The following is a 24,388-nucleotide window of genomic DNA, read 5'->3' as shown; positions in this document are numbered from 1 at the left end:
CGCAGAGCCTGGTTAAACCCTCAAATAATCGTCAGCGTCATGCCTGTGAAGTTATATTGGACATTATATTGGAAAAATTAATTTTTAGCAAAGGCGCAAACCATTCACAGGGTGACTCAGAGAAAACATATTTAACTAAAATTGGAGAACAAATTGAATCGCAAATTATAATTTATGGTCATAACTATTAAAATAACGGTAAAGTATAAACAATTCTGAACAAAATGAATGAAGGAGGCATAAATACGTGTTTAATATATATCAAAGAGCTGTATTGAAAAAGACACTGAACAGAACAGCCCATTGTGCCAAAACTATAAAAGATGGGCGGACGAAACTTGGCTTAAATTAAAGGCCTCTTGAATAGCTATCAGCCCATATATAGGTTTTATCCGAAATCAATTTCAGAGATCTGCATTTTGCGATCTACCTTGGGCCCACCTATGAAATATATACTGAACATAATAGCCCACTGTTCCAAAACTATAAAAGATGGGCGGACGAAACTTGGCTTAAATTAAAGGCCTCTTGAATAGCTATCAGCCCATATATAGGTTTTATTCGAAATCAATTTCAGAGATCTGCATTTTTGCGATTTACCTTGGGCCCACCTATGAAAAAGACACTAAACAGAACAGCCCATTGTGCAAAAACTATAAAAGATGGGCGGACGAAACTTGGCTTAAATTAAAGGCCTCTTGAATAGCTATCAGCCAATATATAGATTTTATCCGAAATCAATTTCAGAGATCTGCATTTTGCGATCTACCTTGGGCCCACCTATGAAATATATACTGAACATAATAGCCCACTGTTCCAAAACTATAAAAGATGGGCGGACGAAACTTGGCTTAAATTAAAGGCCTCTTGAATAGCTATCAGCCCATATATAGGTTTTATTCGAAATCAATTTCAGAGATCTGCATTTTGCGATTTACCCTGGGCCCACCTATGAAAAAGACACTAAACAGAACAGCCCATTGTGCAAAAACTATAAAAGATGGGCGGACGAAACTTGGCTTAAATTAAAGGTCTCTTGAAGAGCTATCAGCCAATATATAGATTTTATCCGAAATCAATTTCAGAGATCTGCATTTATGCGATCTACCTTGGGCCCACCTATGAAAAAGACACTAAACAGAACAGCCCATTGTGTAAAAACTATAAAAGATGGGCGGACGAAACTTGGCTTAAATTAAAGGTCTCTTGAATAGCTATCAGCCAATATATAGATTTTATCCGAAATCAATTTCAGAGATCTGCGTTTTGCGATTTACCTTAGGGCCCACCTATGAAAAAGACACTAAACAGAACAGCCCATTGTGCAAAAACTATAAAAGATGGGCGGACGAAACTTGGCTAAAATTAAAGGCCTCTTGAATAGCTATCAGCCCATATACAGGTTTTATTCGAAATCAATTTCAGAGATCTGCATTTTGCGATTTACCTTGGGCCCACCTATGAAAAAGACACTAAACAGAACAGCCCATTGTGCAAAAACTATAAAAGATGGGCGGACGAAACTTCGCTTAAATTAAAGGCCTCTTGAATAGCTATCAGCCCATATATAGGTTTTATCCGAATCAATTTCAGAGATCTGCATTTTGCGATCTACCTTGGGCCCACCTATGAAATATATACTGAACATAATAGCCCACTGTTCCAAAACTATAAAAGATGGGCGGACGAAACTTGGCTTAAATTAAAGGCCTCTTGAATAGCTATCAGCCCATATATAGGTTTTATCCGAAATCAATTTCAGAGATCTGCATTTTGCGATTTACCTTGGGCCCACCTCTGAAATATACACTTGACATAATAGCCCACTGTGCCAAAACTATAAAAGATGGGCGGACGAAACTTGGCTTAAATTGAAGGCCTCTTGAATAGCTATCAGCCCATATATAGGTTTTATTCGAAATCAATTTCAGAGATCTGCATTTTGCGATTTACCTTGGGCCCACCTATGAAAAAGACACTAAACAGAACAGCCCATTGTGCAAAAACTATAAAAGATGGGCGGACGAAACTTGGCTTAAATTAAAGGCCTCTTGAATAGCTATCAGCCAATATATAGATTTTATCCGAAATCAATTTCAGAGATCTGCGTTTTGCGATTTACCTTAGGGCCCACCTATGAAAAAGACACTAAACAGAACAGCCCATTGTGCAAAAACTATAAAAGATGGGCGGACGAAACTTGGCTAAAATTAAAGGCCTCTTGAATAGCTATCAGCCCATATATAGGTTTTATTCGAAATCAATTTCAGAGATCTGCATTTTGCGATTTACCCTGGGCCCACCTATGAAAAAGACACTAAACAGAACAGCCCATTGTGCAAAAACTATAAAAGATGGGCGGACGAAAACTTGGCTTAAATTAAAGGTCTCTTGAATAGCTATCAGCCAATATATAGATTTTATCCGAAATCAATTTCAGAGATCTGCATTTATGCGATCTACCTTGGGCCCACCTATGAAAAAGACACTAAACAGAACAGCCCATTGTGCAAAAACTATAAAAGATGGGCGGACGAAACTTGGCTTAAATTAAAGGTCTCTTGAATAGCTATCAGCTAATATATAGATTTTATCCGAAATCAATTTCAGAGATCTGCGTTTTGCGATTTACCTTAGGGCCCACCTATGAAAAAGACACTAAACAGAACAGCCCATTGTGCAAAAACTATAAAAGATGGGCGGACGAAACTTGGCTAAAATTAAAGGCCTCTTGAATAGCTATCAGCCCATATACAGGTTTTATTCGAAATCAATTTCAGAGATCTGCATTTTGCGATTTACCTTGGGCCCACCTATGAAAAAGACACTAAACAGAACAGCCCATTGTGCAAAAACTATAAAAGATGGGCGGACGAAACTTGGCTTAAATTAAAGGTCTCTTGAATAGCTATCAGCCAATATATAGATTTTATCCGAAATCAATTTCAGAGATCTGCGTTTTGCGATTTACCTTAGGGCCCACCTATGAAAAAGACACTAAACAGAACAGCCCATTGTGCAAAAACTATAAAAGATGGGCGGACGAAACTTGGCTTAAATTAAAGGTCTCTTGAATAGCTATCAGCCAATATATAGATTTTATCCGAAATCAATTTCAGAGATCTGCATTTATGCGATCTACCTTGGGCCCACCTATGAAAAAGACACTAAACAGAACAGCCCATTGTGCAAAAACTATAAAAGATGGGCGGACGAAACTTGGCTTAAATTAAAGGTCTCTTGAATAGCTATCAGCCAATATATAGATTTTATCCGAAATCAATTTCAGAGATCTGCGTTTTGCGATTTACCTTAGGGCCCACCTATGAAAAAGACACTAAACAGAACAGCCCATTGTGCAAAAACTATAAAAGATGGGCGGACGAAACTTGGCTAAAATTAAAGGCCTCTTGAATAGCTATCAGCCCATATATAGGTTTTATCCGAAATCAATTTCAGAGATCTGCATTTTGCGATTTACCTTGGGCCCACCTCTGAAATATACACTTGACATAATAGCCCACTGTGCCAAAACTATAAAAGATGGCGGGACGAAACTTGGCTTAAATTGAAGGCCTCTTGAATAGCTATCAGCCCATATATAGGTTTTATTCGAAATCAATTTCAGAGATCTGCATTTTGCGATTTACCTTGGGCCCACCTATGAAAAAGACACTAAACAGAACAGCCCATTGTGCAAAAACTATAAAAGATGGGCGGACGAAACTTGGCTTAAATTAAAGGCCTCTTGAATAGCTATCAGCCAATATATAGATTTTATCCGAAATCAATTTCAGAGATCTGCGTTTTGCGATTTACCTTAGGGCCCACCTATGAAAAAGACACTAAACAGAACAGCCCATTGTGCAAAAACTATAAAAGATGGGCGGACGAAACTTGGCTAAAATTAAAGGCCTCTTGAATAGCTATCAGCCCATATATAGGTTTTATTCGAAATCAATTTCAGAGATCTGCATTTTGCGATTTACCCTGGGCCCACCTATGAAAAAGACACTAAACAGAACAGCCCATTGTGCAAAAACTATAAAAGATGGGCGGACGAAACTTGGCTTAAATTAAAGGTCTCTTGAATAGCTATCAGCCAATATATAGATTTTATCCGAAATCAATTTCAGAGATCTGCATTTATGCGATCTACCTTGGGCCCACCTATGAAAAAGACACTAAACAGAACAGCCCATTGTGCAAAAACTATAAAAGATGGGCGGACGAAACTTGGCTTAAATTAAAGGTCTCTTGAATAGCTATCAGCTAATATATAGATTTTATCCGAAATCAATTTCAGAGATCTGCGTTTTGCGATTTACCTTAGGGCCCACCTATGAAAAAGACACTAAACAGAACAGCCCATTGTGCAAAAACTATAAAAGATGGGCGGACGAAACTTGGCTAAAATTAAAGGCCTCTTGAATAGCTATCAGCCCATATACAGGTTTTATTCGAAATCAATTTCAGAGATCTGCATTTTGCGATTTACCTTGGGCCCACCTATGAAAAAGACACTAAACAGAACAGCCCATTGTGCAAAAACTATAAAAGATGGGCGGACGAAACTTGGCTTAAATTAAAGGTCTCTTGAATAGCTATCAGCCAATATATAGATTTTATCCGAAATCAATTTCAGAGATCTGCGTTTTGCGATTTACCTTAGGGCCCACCTATGAAAAAGACACTAAACAGAACAGCCCATTGTGCAAAAACTATAAAAGATGGGCGGACGAAACTTGGCTTAAATTAAAGGTCTCTTGAATAGCTATCAGCCAATATATAGATTTTATCCGAAATCAATTTCAGAGATCTGCATTTATGCGATCTACCTTGGGCCCACCTATGAAAAAGACACTAAACAGAACAGCCCATTGTGCAAAAACTATAAAAGATGGGCGGACGAAACTTGGCTTAAATTAAAGGTCTCTTGAATAGCTATCAGCCAATATATAGATTTTATCCGAAATCAATTTCAGAGATCTGCGTTTTGCGATTTACCTTAGGGCCCACCTATGAAAAAGACACTAAACAGAACAGCCCATTGTGCAAAAACTATAAAAGATGGGCGGACGAAACTTGGCTAAAATTAAAGGCCTCTTGAATAGCTATCAGCCCATATATAGGTTTTATCCGAAATCAATTTCAGAGATCTGCATTTTGCGATTTACCTTGGGCCCACCTCTGAAATATACACTTGACATAATAGCCCACTGTGCCAAAACTATAAAAGATGGGCGGACGAAACTTGGCTTAAATTAAAGGCCTCTTGAATAGCTATCAGCCAATATATAGATTTTAACCGAAATCAATTTCAGAGATCTGCGTTTTGCGATTTACCTTAGGGCCCACCTATGAAAAAGACACTAAACAGAACAGCCCATTGTGCAAAAACTATAAAAGATGGGCGGACGAAACTTGGCTTAAATTAAAGGCCTCTTGAATAGCTATCAGCCCATGTATAGATTTTATCCGAAATCAATTTCAGAGATCTGCATTTTTGCGATCTACCTTGGGCCCACCTATGAAAAAGACACTAAACAGAACAGCCCATTGTGCAAAAACTATAAAAGATGGGCGGACGAAACTTGGCTTAAATTAAAGGCCTCTTGAATAGCTATCAGACCATATATAGGTTTTATCCGAAATCAATTTCAGAGATCTGCATTTTGCGATCTACCTTGGGCCCACCTATGAAATATATACTGAACATAATAGCCCACTGTTCCAAAACTATAAAAGATGGGCGGACGAAGCTTGGCTTAAATTAAAGGCCTCTTGAATAGCATCAGCCCATATATAGGTTTTATTCGAAATCAATTTCAGAGATCTGCATTTTGCGATTTACCTTGGGCCCACCTATGAAAAAGACACTAAACAGAACAGCCCATTGTGCAAAAACTATAAAAGATGGGCGGACGAAACTTGGCTTAAATTAAAGGCCTCTTGAATAGCTATCAGCCCATGTATAGATTTTATCCGAAATCAATTTCAGAGATCTGCATTTTTGCGATCTACCTTGGGCCCACCTATGAAAAAGACACTAAACAGAACAGCCCATTGTGCAAAAACTATAAAAGATGGGCGGACGAAACTTGGCTTAAATTAAAGGTCTCTTGAATAGCTATCAGCCAATATATAGATTTTATCCGAAATCAATTTCAGAGATCTGCGTTTTGCGATTTACCTTAGGGCCCACCTATGAAAAAGACACTAAACAGAACAGCCCATTGTGCAAAAACTATAAAAGATGGGCGGACGAAACTTGGCTTAAATTAAAGGTCTCTTGAATAGCTATCAGCCAATATATAGATTTTATCCGAAATCAATTTCAGAGATCTGCATTTATGCGATCTACCTTGGGCCCACCTATGAAAAAGACACTAAACAGAACAGCCCATTGTGCAAAAACTATAAAAGATGGGCGGACGAAACTTGGCTTAAATTAAAGGTCTCTTGAATAGCTATCAGCCAATATATAGATTTTATCCGAAATCAATTTCAGAGATCTGCGTTTTGCGATTTACCTTAGGGCCCACCTATGAAAAAGACACTAAACAGAACAGCCCATTGTGCAAAAACTATAAAAGATGGGCGGACGAAACTTGGCTAAAATTAAAGGCCTCTTGAATAGCTATCAGCCCATATATAGGTTTTATCCGAAATCAATTTCAGAGATCTGCATTTTGCGATTTACCTTGGGCCCACCTCTGAAATATACACTTGACATAATAGCCCACTGTGCCAAAACTATAAAAGATGGGCGGACGAAACTTGGCTTAAATTAAAGGCCTCTTGAATAGCTATCAGCCAATATATAGATTTTAACCGAAATCAATTTCAGAGATCTGCGTTTTGCGATTTACCTTAGGGCCCACCTATGAAAAAGACACTAAACAGAACAGCCCATTGTGCAAAAACTATAAAAGATGGGCGGACGAAACTTGGCTTAAATTAAAGGCCTCTTGAATAGCTATCAGCCCATGTATAGATTTTATCCGAAATCAATTTCAGAGATCTGCATTTTTGCGATCTACCTTGGGCCCACCTATGAAAAAGACACTAAACAGAACAGCCCATTGTGCAAAAACTATAAAAGATGGGCGGACGAAACTTGGCTTAAATTAAAGGCCTCTTGAATAGCTATCAGACCATATATAGGTTTTATCCGAAATCAATTTCAGAGATCTGCATTTTGCGATCTACCTTGGGCCCACCTATGAAATATATACTGAACATAATAGCCCACTGTTCCAAAACTATAAAAGATGGGCGGACGAAGCTTGGCTTAAATTAAAGGCCTCTTGAATAGCATCAGCCCATATATAGGTTTTATTCGAAATCAATTTCAGAGATCTGCATTTTGCGATTTACCTTGGGCCCACCTATGAAAAAGACACTAAACAGAACAGCCCATTGTGCAAAAACTATAAAAGATGGGCGGACGAAACTTGGCTTAAATTAAAGGCCTCTTGAATAGCTATCAGCCCATATATAGGTTTTATCCGAAATCAATTTCAGAGATCTGCATTTTGCGATCTACCTTGGGCCCACCTATGAAATATATACTGAACATAATAGCCCATTGTGCAAAAACTATACAAGATGGGCGGACGAAACTTGGCTTAAATTAAAGGTCTCTTGAATAGCTATCAGCCAATATATAGATTTTATCCGAAATCAATTTCAGAGATCTGCGTTTTGCGATTTACCTTAGGGCCCACCTATGAAAAAGACACTAAACAGAACAGCCCATTGTGCAAAAACTATAAAAGATGGGCGGACGAAACTTGGCTTAAATTAAAGGTCTCTTGAATAGCTATCAGCCAATATATAGATTTTATCCGAAATCAATTTCAGAGATCTGCATTTATGCGATCTACCTTGGGCCCACCTATGAAAAAGACACTAAACAGAACAGCCCATTGTGCAAAAACTATAAAAGATGGGCGGACGAAACTTGGCTTAAATTAAAGGTCTCTTGAATAGCTATCAGCCAATATATAGATTTTATCCGAAATCAATTTCAGAGATCTGCGTTTTGCGATTTACCTTAGGGCCCACCTATGAAAAAGACACTAAACAGAACAGCCCATTGTGCAAAAACTATAAAAGATGGGCGGACGAAACTTGGCTAAAATTAAAGGCCTCTTGAATAGCTATCAGCCCATATATAGGTTTTATCCGAAATCAATTTCAGAGATCTGCATTTTGCGATTTACCTTGGGCCCACCTCTGAAATATACACTTGACATAATAGCCCACTGTGCCAAAACTATAAAAGATGGGCGGACGAAACTTGGCTTAAATTAAAGGCCTCTTGAATAGCTATCAGCCAATATATAGATTTTAACCGAAATCAATTTCAGAGATCTGCGTTTTGCGATTTACCTTAGGGCCCACCTATGAAAAAGACACTAAACAGAACAGCCCATTGTGCAAAAACTATAAAAGATGGGCGGACGAAACTTGGCTTAAATTAAAGGCCTCTTGAATAGCTATCAGCCCATGTATAGATTTTATCCGAAATCAATTTCAGAGATCTGCATTTTTGCGATCTACCTTGGGCCCACCTATGAAAAAGACACTAAACAGAACAGCCCATTGTGCAAAAACTATAAAAGATGGGCGGACGAAACTTGGCTTAAATTAAAGGCCTCTTGAATAGCTATCAGACCATATATAGGTTTTATCCGAAATCAATTTCAGAGATCTGCATTTTGCGATCTACCTTGGGCCCACCTATGAAATATATACTGAACATAATAGCCCACTGTTCCAAAACTATAAAAGATGGGCGGACGAAGCTTGGCTTAAATTAAAGGCCTCTTGAATAGCATCAGCCCATATATAGGTTTTATTCGAAATCAATTTCAGAGATCTGCATTTTTGCGATCTACCTTGGGCCCACCTATGAAAAAGACACTAAACAGAACAGCCCATTGTGCAAAAACTATAAAAGATGGGCGGACGAAACTTGGCTTAAATTAAAGGCCTCTTGAATAGCTATCAGACCATATATAGGTTTTATCCGAAATCAATTTCAGAGATCTGCAAATCTCGCAAAATGCAGATCTCTGAAATTGATTTCGAATAAAACCTATATATGGGCTGATAGCTATTCAAGAGGCCTTTAATTTAAGCCAAGTTTCGTCCGCCCATCTTTTATAGTTTTTGCACAATGGGCTGTTCTGTTTAGTGTCTTTTTCATAGGTGGGCCCAAGGTAGATCGCAAAAATGCAGATCTCTGAAATTGATTTCGGATAAAATCTATACATGGGCTGATAGCTATTCAAGAGGCCTTTAATTTAAGCCAAGTTTCGTCCGCCCATCTTTTATAGTTTTTGCACAATGGGCTGTTCTGTTTAGTGTCTTTTTCATAGGTGGGCCCAAGGTAGATCGCAAAATGCAGATCTCTGAAATTGATTTCGGATAAAACCTATATATGGGCTGATAGCTATTCAAGAGGCCTTTAATTTAAGCCAAGTTTCGTCCGCCCATCTTTTATAGTTTTTGCACAATGGGCTGTTCTGTTTAGGGTCTTTTTCATAGGTGGGCCCAAGGTAGATCGCAAAATGCAGATCTCTGAAATTGATTTCGGATAAAATCTATATATGGGCTGATAGCTATTCAAGAGGCCTTTAATTTAAGCCAAGTTTCGTCCGCCCATCTTTTATAGTTTTTGCACAATGGGCTGTTCTGTTTAGGGTCTTTTTCATAGGTGGGCCCAAGGTAGATCGCAAAATGCAGATCTCTGAAATTGATTTCGGATAAAATCTATATATTGGCTGATAGCTATTCAAGAGGCCTTTAATTTAAGCCAAGTTTCGTCCGCCCATCTTTTATAGTTTTTGCACAATGGGCTGTTCTGTTTAGTGTCTTTTTCATAGGTGGGCCCAAGGTAAATCGCAAAATGCAGATCTCTGAAATTGATTTCGGATAAAACCTATATATGGGCTGATAGCTATTCAAGAGGCCTTTAATTTAAGCCAAGTTTCGTCCGCCCACCTTTTATAGTTTTTGCACAATGGGCTGTTCTGTTCAGTATATATTTCATAGGTGGGCCCAAGGTAAATCGCAAAACGCAGATCTCTGAAATTGATTTCGGATAAAATCTATATATTGGCTGATAGCTATTCAAGAGGCCTTTAATTTAAGCCAAGTTTCGTCCGCCCATCTTTTATAGTTTTTGCACAATGGGCTGTTCTGTTTAGTGTCTTTTTCATAGGTGGGCCCAAGGTAAATCGCAAAATGCAGATCTCTGAAATTGATTTCGAATAAAACCTATATATGGGCTGATGCTATTCAAGAGGCCTTTAATTTAAGCCAAGCTTCGTCCGCCCATCTTTTATAGTTTTTGCACAATGGGCTGTTCTGTTTAGTGTCTTTTTCATAGGTGGGCCCAAGGTAAATCGCAAAATGCAGATCTCTGAAATTGATTTCGGATAAAACCTATATATGGGCTGATAGCTATTCAAGAGGCCTTTAATTTAAGCCAAGTTTCGTCCGCCCATCTTTTATAGTTTTGGAACAGTGGGCTATTATGTTCAGTATATATTTCATAGGTGGGCCCAAGGTAGATCGCAAAATGCAGATCTCTGAAATTGATTTCGGATAAAATCTATATATTAGCTGATAGCTATTCAAGAGACCTTTAATTTAAGCCAAGTTTCGTCCGCCCATCTTTTATAGTTTTTGCACAATGGGCTGTTCTGTTTAGTGTCTTTTTCATAGGTGGGCCCAAGGTAGATCGCATAAATGCAGATCTCTGAAATTGATTTCGGATAAAATCTATATATTGGCTGATAGCTATTCAAGAGACCTTTAATTTAAGCCAAGTTTTGTCCGCCCATCTTTTATAGTTTTTGCACAATGGGCTGTTCTGTTTAGTGTCTTTTTCATAGGTGGGCCCAGGGTAAATCGCAAAATGCAGATCTCTGAAATTGATTTCGAATAAAACCTATATATGGGCTGATAGCTATTCAAGAGGCCTTTAATTTTAGCCAAGTTTCGTCCGCCCATCTTTTATAGTTTTTGCACAATGGGCTGTTCTGTTTAGTGTCTTTTTCATAGGTGGGCCCTAAGGTAAATCGCAAAACGCAGATCTCTGAAATTGATTTCGGATAAAATCTATATATTGGCTGATAGCTATTCAAGAGGCCTTTAATTTAAGCCAAGTTTCGTCCGCCCATCTTTTATAGTTTTTGCACAATGGGCTGTTCTGTTTAGTGTCTTTTTCATAGGTGGGCCCAAGGTAAATCGCAAAATGCAGATCTCTGAAATTGATTTCGAATAAAACCTATATATGGGCTGATAGCTATTCAAGAGGCCTTCAATTTAAGCCAAGTTTCGTCCGCCCATCTTTTATAGTTTTGGCACAGTGGGCTATTATGTCAAGTGTATATTTCAGAGGTGGGCCCAAGGTAAATCGCAAAATGCAGATCTCTGAAATTGATTTCGGATAAAACCTATATATGGGCTGATAGCTATTCAAGAGGCCTTTAATTTAAGCCAAGTTTCGTCCGCCCATCCTTTATAGTTTTGGAACAGTGGGCTATTATGTTCAGTATATATTTCATAGGTGGGCCCAAGGTAGATCGCAAAATGCAGATCTCTGAAATTGATTTCGGATAAAACCTATATATGGTCTGATAGCTATTCAAGAGGCCTTTAATTTAAGCCAAGTTTCGTCCGCCCATCTTTTATAGTTTTTGCACAATGGGCTGTTCTGTTTAGTGTCTTTTTCATAGGTGGGCCCAAGGTAGATCGCAAAAATGCAGATCTCTGAAATTGATTTCGGATAAAATCTATATATTGGCTGATAGCTATTCAAGAGGCCTTTAATTTAAGCCAAGTTTCGTCCGCCCATCTTTTATAGTTTTTGCACAATGGGCTGTTCTGTTTAGTGTCTTTTTCATAGGTGGGCCCAAGGTAAATCGCAAAATGCAGATCTCTGAAATTGATTTCGAATAAAACCTATATATGGGCTGATGCTATTCAAGAGGCCTTTAATTTAAGCCAAGCTTCGTCCGCCCATCTTTTATAGTTTTGGAACAGTGGGCTATTATGTTCAGTATATATTTCATAGGTGGGCCCAAGGTAGATCGCAAAATGCAGATCTCTGAAATTGATTTCGGATAAAACCTATATATGGTCTGATAGCTATTCAAGAGGCCTTTAATTTAAGCCAAGTTTCGTCCGCCCATCTTTTATAGTTTTTGCACAATGGGCTGTTCTGTTTAGTGTCTTTTTCATAGGTGGGCCCAAGGTAGATCGCAAAAATGCAGATCTCTGAAATTGATTTCGGATAAAATCTATACATGGGCTGATAGCTATTCAAGAGGCCTTTAATTTAAGCCAAGTTTCGTCCGCCCATCTTTTATAGTTTTTGCACAATGGGCTGTTCTGTTTAGTGTCTTTTTCATAGGTGGGCCCTAAGGTAAATCGCAAAACGCAGATCTCTGAAATTGATTTCGGTTAAAATCTATATATTGGCTGATAGCTATTCAAGAGGCCTTTAATTTAAGCCAAGTTTCGTCCGCCCATCTTTTATAGTTTTGGCACAGTGGGCTATTATGTCAAGTGTATATTTCAGAGGTGGGCCCAAGGTAAATCGCAAAATGCAGATCTCTGAAATTGATTTCGGATAAAACCTATATATGGGCTGATAGCTATTCAAGAGGCCTTTAATTTTAGCCAAGTTTCGTCCGCCCATCTTTTATAGTTTTTGCACAATGGGCTGTTCTGTTTAGTGTCTTTTTCATAGGTGGGCCCTAAGGTAAATCGCAAAACGCAGATCTCTGAAATTGATTTCGGATAAAATCTATATATTGGCTGATAGCTATTCAAGAGACCTTTAATTTAAGCCAAGTTTCGTCCGCCCATCTTTTATAGTTTTTGCACAATGGGCTGTTCTGTTTAGTGTCTTTTTCATAGGTGGGCCCAAGGTAGATCGCATAAATGCAGATCTCTGAAATTGATTTCGGATAAAATCTATATATTGGCTGATAGCTATTCAAGAGACCTTTAATTTAAGCCAAGTTTCGTCCGCCCATCTTTTATAGTTTTTGCACAATGGGCTGTTCTGTTTAGTGTCTTTTTCATAGGTGGGCCCTAAGGTAAATCGCAAAACGCAGATCTCTGAAATTGATTTCGGATAAAATCTATATATTGGCTGATAGCTATTCAAGAGACCTTTAATTTAAGCCAAGTTTCGTCCGCCCATCTTTTATAGTTTTTGCACAATGGGCTGTTCTGTTTAGTGTCTTTTTCATAGGTGGGCCCAAGGTAAATCGCAAAATGCAGATCTCTGAAATTGATTTCGAATAAAACCTGTATATGGGCTGATAGCTATTCAAGAGGCCTTTAATTTTAGCCAAGTTTCGTCCGCCCATCTTTTATAGTTTTTGCACAATGGGCTGTTCTGTTTAGTGTCTTTTTCATAGGTGGGCCCTAAGGTAAATCGCAAAACGCAGATCTCTGAAATTGATTTCGGATAAAATCTATATATTAGCTGATAGCTATTCAAGAGACCTTTAATTTAAGCCAAGTTTCGTCCGCCCATCTTTTATAGTTTTTGCACAATGGGCTGTTCTGTTTAGTGTCTTTTTCATAGGTGGGCCCAAGGTAGATCGCATAAATGCAGATCTCTGAAATTGATTTCGGATAAAATCTATATATTGGCTGATAGCTATTCAAGAGACCTTTAATTTAAGCCAAGTTTCGTCCGCCCATCTTTTATAGTTTTTGCACAATGGGCTGTTCTGTTTAGTGTCTTTTTCATAGGTGGGCCCAGGGTAAATCGCAAAATGCAGATCTCTGAAATTGATTTCGAATAAAACCTATATATGGGCTGATAGCTATTCAAGAGGCCTTTAATTTTAGCCAAGTTTCGTCCGCCCATCTTTTATAGTTTTTGCACAATGGGCTGTTCTGTTTAGTGTCTTTTTCATAGGTGGGCCCTAAGGTAAATCGCAAAACGCAGATCTCTGAAATTGATTTCGGATAAAATCTATATATTGGCTGATAGCTATTCAAGAGGCCTTTAATTTAAGCCAAGTTTCGTCCGCCCATCTTTTATAGTTTTTGCACAATGGGCTGTTCTGTTTAGTGTCTTTTTCATAGGTGGGCCCAAGGTAAATCGCAAAATGCAGATCTCTGAAATTGATTTCGAATAAAACCTATATATGGGCTGATAGCTATTCAAGAGGCCTTCAATTTAAGCCAAGTTTCGTCCGCCCATCTTTTATAGTTTTGGCACAGTGGGCTATTATGTCAAGTGTATATTTCAGAGGTGGGCCCAAGGTAAATCGCAAAATGCAGATCTCTGAAATTGATTTCGGATAAAACCTATATATGGGCTGATAGCTATTCAAGAGGCCTTTAATTTAAGCCAAGTTTCGTCCGCCCATCTTTTATAGTTTTGGAACAGTGGGCTATTATGTTCAGTATATATTTCATAGGTGGGCCCAAGGTAGATCGCAAAATGCAGATCTCTGAAATTGATTTCGGATAAAACCTATATATGGGCTGATAGCTATTCAAGAGGCCTTTAATTTAAGCGAAGTTTCGTCCGCCCATCTTTTATAGTTTTTGCACAATGGGCTGTTCTGTTTAGTGTCTTTTTCATAGGTGGGCCCAAGGTAAATCGCAAAATGCAGATCTCTGAAATTGATTTCGAATAAAACCTGTATATGGGCTGATAGCTATTCAAGAGGCCTTTAATTTTAGCCAAGTTTCGTCCGCCCATCTTTTATAGTTTTTGCACAATGGGCTGTTCTGTTTAGTGTCTTTTTCATAGGTGGGCCCTAAGGTAAATCGCAAAACGCAGATCTCTGAAATTGATTTCGGATAAAATCTATATATTGGCTGATAGCTATTCAAGAGGCCTTTAATTTTAGCCAAGTTTCGTCCGCCCATCTTTTATAGTTTTGGCACAGTGGGCTATTATGTTCAGTATATATTTCATAGGTGGGCCCAAGGTAGATCGCAAAATGCAGATCTCTGAAATTGATTTCGGATAAAACCTATATATGGGCTGATAGCTATTCAAGAGGCCTTTAATTTAAGCCAAGTTTCGTCCGCCCATCTTTTATAGTTTTTGCACAATGGGCTGTTCTGTTTAGTGTCTTTTTCATAGGTGGGCCCAAGGTAAATCGCAAAATGCAGATCTCTGAAATTGATTTCGAATAAAACCTATATATGGGCTGATAGCTATTCAAGAGGCCTTTAATTTAAGCCAAGTTTCGTCCGCCCATCTTTTATAGTTTTGGAACAGTGGGCTATTATGTTCAGTATATATTTCATAGGTGGGCCCAAGGTAGATCCCAAAATGCAGATCTCTGAAATTGATTTCGGATAAAACCTATATATGGGCTGATAGCTATTCAAGAGGCCTTTAATTTAAGCCAAGTTTCGTCCGCCCATCCTTTATAGTTTTGGAACAGTGGGCTATTATGTTCAGTATATATTTCATAGGTGGGCCCAAGGTAGATCGCAAAATGCAGATCTCTGAAATTGATTTCGGATAAAACCTATATATGGGCTGATAGCTATTCAAGAGACCTTTAATTTAAGCCAAGTTTCGTCCGCCCATCTTTTATAGTTTTTGCACAATGGGCTGTTCTGTTTAGTGTCTTTTTCATAGGTGGGCCCAAGGTAGATCGCAAAATGCAGATCTCTGAAATTGATTTCGGATAAAATCTATATATTGGCTGATAACTATTCAAGAGGCCTTTAATTTTAGCCAAGTTTCGTCCGCCCATCTTTTATAGTTTTTGCACAATGGGCTGTTCTGTTTAGTGTCTTTTTCATAGGTGGGCCCAAGGTAAATCGCAAAATGCAGATCTCTGAAATTGATTTCGAATAAAACCTATATATGGGCTGATAGCTATTCAAGAGGCCTTTAATTTAAGCCAAGTTTCGTCCGCCCATCTTTTATAGTTTTGGAACAGTGGGCTATTATGTTCAGTATATATTTCATAGGTGGGCCCAAGGTAGATCGCAAAATGCAGATCTCTGAAATTGATTTCGGATAAAACCTATATATGGGCTGATAGCTATTCAAGAGGCCTTTAATTTAAGCCAAGTTTCGTCCGCCCATCTTTTATAGTTTTTGCACAATGGGCTGTTCTGTTTAGGGTCTTTTTCATAGGTGGGCCCAAGGTAGATCGCAAAATGCAGATCTCTGAAATTGATTTCGGATAAAATCTATATATTGGCTGATAGCTATTCAAGAGGCCTTTAATTTAAGCCAAGTTTCGTCCGCCCATCTTTTATAGTTTTTGCACAATGGGCTGTTCTGTTTAGTGTCTTTTTCATAGGTGGGCCCTAAGGTAAATCGCAAAACGCAGATCTCTGAAATTGATTTCGGTTAAAATCTATATATTGGCTGATAGCTATTCAAGAGGCCTTTAATTTAAGCCAAGTTTCGTCCGCCCATCTTTTATAGTTTTTGCACAATGGGCTGTTCTGTTTAGTGTCTTTTTCATAGGTGGGCCCAAGGTAAATCGCAAAATGCAGATCTCTGAAATTGATTTCGAATAAAACCTATATATGGGCTGATAGCTATTCAAGAGGCCTTTAATTTAAGCCAAGTTTCGTCCGCCCATCTTTTACAGTTTTGGCACAGTGGGCTATTATGTCAAGTGTATATTTCATAGGTGGACCCAAGGTAGATCGCAAAATGCAGATCTCTGAAATTGATTTCGGATAAAATCTATATATTGGCTGATAGCTATTCAAGAGGCCTTTAATTTAAGCCAAGTTTCGTCCGCCCATCTTTTATAGTTTTTGCACAATGGGCTGTTCTGTTTAGTGTCTTTTTCATAGGTGGGCCCTAAGGTAAATCGCAAAACGCAGATCTCTGAAATTGATTTCGGTTAAAATCTATATATTGGCTGATAGCTATTCAAGAGGCCTTTAATTTAAGCCAAGTTTCGTCCGCCCATCTTTTATAGTTTTTGCACAATGGGCTGTTCTGTTTAGTGTCTTTTTCATAGGTGGGCCCAAGGTAAATCGCAAAATGCAGATCTCTGAAATTGATTTCGAATAAAACCTATATATGGGCTGATAGCTATTCAAGAGGCCTTTAATTTAAGCCAAGTTTCGTCCGCCCATCTTTTATAGTTTTTGCACAATGGGCTGTTCTGTTTAGTGTCTTTTTCATAGGTGGGCCCAAGGTAAATCGCAAAATGCAGATCTCTGAAATTGATTTCGAATAAAACCTATATATGGGCTGATAGCTATTCAAGAGGCCTTTAATTTTAGCCAAGTTTCGTCCGCCCACCTTTTATAGTTTTTGCACAATGGGCTGTTCTGTTTAGTGTCTTTTTCATAGGTGGGCCCTAAGGTAAATCGCAAAACGCAGATCTCTGAAATTGATTTCGGATAAAATCTATATATTGGCTGATAGCTATTCAAGAGGCCTTTAATTTAAGCCAAGTTTCGTCCGCCCATCTTTTATAGTTTTTGCACAATGGGCTGTTCTGTTTAGTGTCTTTTTCATAGGTGGGCCCAAGGTAAATCGCAAAATGCAGATCTCTGAAATTGATTTCGAATAAAACCTATATATGGGCTGATGCTATTCAAGAGGCCTTTAATTTAAGCCAAGCTTCGTCCGCCCATCTTTTATAGTTTTGGAACAGTGGGCTATTATGTTCAGTATATATTTCATAGGTGGGCCCAAGGTAGATCGCAAAATGCAGATCTCTGAAATTGATTTCGGATAAAACCTATATATGGGCTGATAGCTATTCAAGAGGCCTTTAATTTAAGCCAAGTTTCGTCCGCCCACCTTTTATAGTTTTTGCACAATGGGCTGTTCTGTTTAGTGTCTTTTTCATAGGTGGGCCCTAAGGTAAATCGCAAAACGCAGATCTCTGAAATTGATTTCGGATAAAATCTATATATTGGCTGATAGCTATTCAAGAGGCCTTTAATTTAAGCCAAGTTTCGTCCGCCCATCTTTTATAGTTTTTGCACAATGGGCTGTTCTGTTTAGTGTCTTTTTCATAGGTGGGCCCAAGGTAAATCGCAAAATGCAGATCTCTGAAATTGATTTCGAATAAAACCTATATATGGGCTGATGCTATTCAAGAGGCCTTTAATTTAAGCCAAGCTTCGTCCGCCCATCTTTTATAGTTTTGGAACAGTGGGCTATTATGTTCAGTATATATTTCATAGGTGGGCCCAAGGTAGATCGCAAAATGCAGATCTCTGAAATTGATTTCGGATAAAACCTATATATGGGCTGATAGCTATTCAAGAGGCCTTTAATTTAAGCCAAGTTTCGTCCGCCCACCTTTTATAGTTTTTGCACAATGGGCTGTTCTGTTTAGTGTCTTTTTCATAGGTGGGCCCTAAGGTAAATCGCAAAACGCAGATCTCTGAAATTGATTTCGGATAAAATCTATATATTGGCTGATAGCTATTCAAGAGGCCTTTAATTTAAGCCAAGTTTCGTCCGCCCATCTTTTATAGTTTTTGCACAATGGGCTGTTCTGTTTAGTGTCTTTTTCATAGGTGGGCCCTAAGGTAAATCGCAAAACGCAGATCTCTGAAATTGATTTCGGTTAAAATCTATATATTGGCTGATAGCTATTCAAGAGGCCTTTAATTTAAGCCAAGTTTCGTCCGCCCATCTTTTATAGTTTTTGCACAATGGGCTGTTCTGTTTAGTGTCTTTTTCATAGGTGGGCCCAAGGTAAATCGCAAAATGCAGATCTCTGAAATTGATTTCGAATAAAACCTATATATGGGCTGATAGCTATTCAAGAGGCCTTTAATTTAAGCCAAGTTTCGTCCGCCCATCTTTTATAGTTTTTGCACAATGGGCTGTTCTGTTTAGTGTCTTTTTCATAGGTGGGCCCAAGGTAAATCGCAAAATGCAGATCTCTGAAATTGATTTCGAATAAAACCTATATATGGGCTGATAGCTATTCAAGAGGCCTTTAATTTTAGCCAAGTTTCGTCCGCCCACCTTTTATAGTTTTTGCACAATGGGCTGTTCTGTTTAGTGTCTTTTTCATAGGTGGGCCCTAAGGTAAATCGCAAAACGCAGATCTCTGAAATTGATTTCGGATAAAATCTATATATTGGCTGATAGCTATTCAAGAGGCCTTTAATTTAAGCCAAGTTTCGTCCGCCCATCTTTTATAGTTTTTGCACAATGGGCTGTTCTGTTTAGTGTCTTTTTCATAGGTGGGCCCAAGGTAAATCGCAAAATGCAGATCTCTGAAATTGATTTCGAATAAAACCTATATATGGGCTGATGCTATTCAAGAGGCCTTTAATTTAAGCCAAGCTTCGTCCGCCCATCTTTTATAGTTTTGGAACAGTGGGCTATTATGTTCAGTATATATTTCATAGGTGGGCCCAAGGTAGATCGCAAAATGCAGATCTCTGAAATTGATTTCGGATAAAACCTATATATGGGCTGATAGCTATTCAAGAGGCCTTTAATTTAAGCCAAGTTTCGTCCGCCCATCTTTTATAGTTTTGGCACAATGGGCTGTTCTGTTCAGTGTCTTTTTCAATACAGCTCTTTGATATATATTAAACACGTATTTATGCCTCCTTCATTCATTTTGTTCAGAATTGTTTATACTTTACCGTTATTTTAATAGTTATGACCATAAATTATAATTTGCGATTCAATTTGTTCTCCAATTTTAGTTAAATATGTTTTCTCTGAGTCACCCTGTGAATGGTTTGCGCCTTTGCTAAAAATTAATTTTTCCAATATAATGTCCAATATAACTTCACAGGCATGTCAGCGTCGTCCGCAGTCGGATTAGATATCGGCCACGTAACAGTCCGTACAGTCGTCCGTCTGATAACGCTCACCCCTCGGCAACTGTGATAGTCTGGATTGTGTCGTCCGATCGACCCACTATTGTGAGGGCGGTTTTGGACCAGTGCAGTAGGCAGAGTCAGATATGTTCTTCTCTAGTGCATAGTCTTCGACTCCCTACTTCTACGATCGATGGTAGCCAAATATGTCGGTTGACCGTTAGTTCGATCTATGACCGGAGTCAGTCCATTTCAATTATGACTGTGGTGACCAATATGGACCATGCGCTTACGCCTACAGCGGCAATCGCAGATCGCATCAAAGCCTCATTTATAGGTCTTCCGTTGGCAGATCCTGATTTTAATAGGTCTGGTCGGGTGGCCTTTGTACTCGGGTCGGAAGTTTATGCCAGGGTCGTAACACATCGCTATACCATTTTTGGTTGGGTGTTGTCGGGCATATGTAACATATCGACGCCTCCAAACAATAGTATGCTAAGTCGACTTAGCATGTTTTCAAGTTCTTTACATTTTTATATTTAACGTCCTTTAAATTAAATTCTGTCAAATTTTGGTAATGATCGGACAATCCGAACAGAAGTTATAAACAAATATTTACTTAGCATAGTACTGGAGGTCAAAGAAATTTCCAAACTTTTAGAGCTTGTCCTGCAAAACTCGCTTTTCAGAATTAGCAAACTATTATCTGAAGGTGTCGAACGTCCTTTAACTTAAATTCTGTCTAATTTTGGTAATGATCGGTCAATCCGAACAGAAGTTATAAACAAATATTGACTTAGCATAGTACTGTAGTTCAAAAAAATTTCCAAACTTTGAGAGCTTCTCCTGCAAAACTCACTTTTTAGACTTAGCATACTATTATTTGGAGGTGTCGATATAGCAAGTAGAAAAGTATCAGTCGGCTTTGCCGACAGAGTTATACCCTCAGCCTATATAAATTGAAACCTTAATCTACGGAAAAATCTAATCTATTTAGGGTCGTTTTAGAATTTTGTGGTCCTTTTTGGACATTTGAACTTGCTGACAAAAATGTGGATTAGAATGAAAGTTCAAAAGTGTTGCGGAGGAGGTACTTGAAGGAACGGACCGGCATAGTCCTTTATGCAAGTGTATCTTATTTTGGGAGTTATATCTTTTCGATAGATATCGCGCCCACTAGTCATTTCAGTGGGTCATCGTATAGCTTTTAGACCAGTACGCCATGAAGCATGGACTTGTCCTCGGAAAGCATAATGTCGCTGTAAAAAGGACCACAACGAACAGCATCAGTATACATTTCCAAAGGACCTTCGAACAGCCCCTAAGCTGCACAAATGTTGAACTTTTGTGGGGGAGGTTCCCATATTGGGCCATTTTAGAAATTCGACAAAATTTCGACAAAATATTAGGAGATCCAAAGTTTGGACCAAATTGGTTGCCCCGTTCAAGAGATTTCGTGCCTACCATTTTCGTGATATATTCGGGGGACATACCGGAAGTTGTGGACCGGTATTGCCCATCTTCAAACTGAAACTAAGTTTGGACAAAATATGACGAAGGTCAAATTTTGGACCAAATCGGTTGATCAGTTTGAGAGATATCGTGCTCTAGGGGTTTTTTACATCTTTCGGGCTGTTTTCTCAAGAAATATGGACTTGCCCATGAAAAAACTTTTACCGTCGTAATTAAGGCAACGAGTGCAAATTGCTTCAACAAAATCAAATTTATTCGAGAGCAGCTGTTAACGTGGAGGATACGACTAATATAGTCCATATTCGAACCTGATCTATATCTGGTAAATATATGTGGATGTGTAAAGTATGGACCGAATCGGTCACTCCCTTCAAGAGTTATCGTGCGCACAATTTCTCCATACATTTTTGAACTTTTGTGGGGGAGGTACCTAAAGGAGTGGGCTGATATGGCTTATTTTCGAACTTAAACTAAGTTTGGACAAAATATTACGAAGGCCAAATTTTGGACCGAATTAGCAGATCCGTTCGAGAGTTATCTTACACTCCAATCCCTATACACGTTGTCATAGGGGTTTCTTGCACCTTCGAGGCTATTTTCTCAGGAGGTATGGACTTGCCCCTGATAAAACTTGTATTGGGGGCAGTGAATACAAGTTGTTACCACTAAAACCAAAGCGATTCGAGAGCAGGTCTTAAACTGAACTTTTAATAAATATTGTGTGGGAGGTACCCGAAGGAGTGGACCTATTGAGTCCATATTTGAGCCTCATCTAAATCTGGTACAAACTTCATGATGAGCAAAGTATGGACCAAATCGATTACTCCCTTCAAGAGTTATAGTGTGCACAAATTTTCCAAACATTTTCGAACTTTTGGGGGAGGTACCTGAAGGAGTGGACCGATATAACCCATCTTCGAACTTAAACTAAGTTTGAACAAAATATTACGAAGGCCAAATTTTGGACCGAATCTGCTGATCCGTTCGAAAGCTATCGTGCGCTCCAGCCAGACAGACGGACGGACAGACAGACGGGCGGACATGTCTAAATCAACTCCAAATTGTCTGAAACACATTTCGTCCAAACATACTTGGGGTCTAAAACCGTTATTTCGATGACTCACATTTTGCCCATATGAAAGTGTATATCACCAATATTTTTGAAAACTTAACATAGCTGAAGCCAAGGTTTACCCTGTTAGAACACGCTACTTGTGATTGAATATTATACAAATTAAATATTTTTGGATAAAATGAAATGTTTTTGGGAGTGGCAAAAAATATTGGGTTTATTGGTATTTATGTTAAAAAATGGGTAAAAATGGGTTGAAGCTAATTTGTCTTTTTTTGTTTTCTCTCGATTTGTGAGTAAACCACTCTTCTCACGATTTTCCTGTCAACGTAAAAGTAGAAGCAATCTAAATAAGGATAATCTCACTAATGTATTACTCTTCAAAATTTGATCTGCTTCTACCATTAAACGATGACATTTTTAAGCCAGATTTACAGTGTGTTGTAACATATTCTTCTAGTTGCGTTCCGCAAACAGGGTTATCAAGAAATCATTTATAGGATTGTAGTACTTGTGATTTTGAGTTATTTGATACGTATATTGTGAATGTAGTCTGCACAGCTTTATAGAAATCTGCATCCAAATCCTGAAATTTTGTGCGAATACTTTTCTAAAAATCATATTTTTCGGGTCTAATATTTGCAAATCATTCCCCGTGAAAATCCATCTACTAAAACCCGAGTTACGAGAAATTCCAAAGTCGGAAAATCACCTAAAATTGTTTTTGAAAATATCGCGTATTTTATCGTGTTTTCTGCCGGTCATTTTCACAGCAATGAAAAAACAGATACAGCATTTTCGTTTTTGCGGAAACAGAGATTTGAAAACTCACTGATAAAGGAGCTATATTAATGTTATCCCAAAAAAAGTGTTTGATGCTACAGTTGCGTGCAAAATAATAGCAGTGGGGAACTGCTATGTACGAAAATTGCAATAATACTGCTATAAATCATTAAAGGAATTTAATTATCTGCAACAGGCGAATGCTTATAAGGTCCCAAACCTAAAGGGTATGAAAATATAATGAATGGACAAAATGAACAAATGAGAAAAATTAAAAATAAACTGAATTAAAAAAAACATTGTATATTTATATATTGTATTTCAGTCACAAGATCGCAATGTGTTGTAAGTTGGCCGGCATGAGTAATTTAAATTTAAATTATTGTTTATTAACGTTAACAATGGGATAACGCATCTAATAGCCTGTTTCACTATGTCGAACGAAAATGAAAACGTAAGATAAAACAACTGAACTCGTGTATGATTGATTGTTTTTAAGTCTGGAGTATTACCCCCAATGTTCTTCAAAACGAACTGACAGTGTTGCAAAATTTTACTGATCGCTACCAATATCATGATTTCATCCCGGCGAAGGGAATTATCAATTGGCTTTCAGATTTTTGAAATTATGCCTTTTTTAGCGAAAAACCGAACTCTTTAAGTGTCTAGTATTCTCAAATAAATGAGAATCACACTCACTTTTCGGCTTTCCCAAAAAACATCAGAACAAAAATATTTGCAAACTACTATTAGCAGGTATCAACTAAGGACTTATCGAGTTCTGTAAGTTGAAAAGAACATCACCACAGTTGCCTGTGAGTAATTGTTGTTGAAATTTGTTAAATTCCCAGGCGGGTGCCGTCCGCTCGTGTATAATTTTTAAATTTTGCATTTGTTTTAAAGCAAACACAAAGTCAATATTGCCATGAAAACCAAAGTTTAGGTGTTTTTCGTTCGCAATTATTTTCTTTCGACATAGTGAAACAGGCCCTGAATCTTTGAAGGGCTAACCTCGTGTGGCGAATGGGGCCAACACCTCCACATTCCTTCATGTTATGATCGAGTCTCTTCTATCTCCCAATACGAAGTCGTACTCGCCCGCAATTCTGCAAGCCATGTAAGCTATCATACCAACCCTTATTTATTTTTATTATTAATAAAACCGGCATTTGCCATTATTATTTAATACCCCGTTTACACTTAAGCGGATTAAACCAGTGGGTTTTTGGTTCAAATGTCAATTCCATAGCGTAAACGTCAAAT

At 38.2% G+C, this 24,388-nt stretch overlaps 1 protein-coding gene across 1 annotated transcript in view; it reads right to left on the bottom strand.

The window, feature by feature from the left end:
* Naam (Nicotinamide amidase) overlaps nucleotides 1–24,388 on the bottom strand; it is a 109,815-nt gene that overhangs the window by 70,872 nt on the left and 14,555 nt on the right. The window lies entirely within an intron of this gene.

The sequence above is a fragment of the Musca autumnalis genome, unplaced genomic scaffold, assembly GCF_047663935.1.
Source record: "Musca autumnalis isolate F117 unplaced genomic scaffold, ASM4766393v1 scaffold_1, whole genome shotgun sequence".
Lineage (NCBI taxonomy): Eukaryota > Metazoa > Arthropoda > Insecta > Diptera > Muscidae > Musca > Musca autumnalis.
Note: the sequence above shows the minus strand (reverse complement) of the source record. Positions and strands in the feature narration are given on the sequence as shown.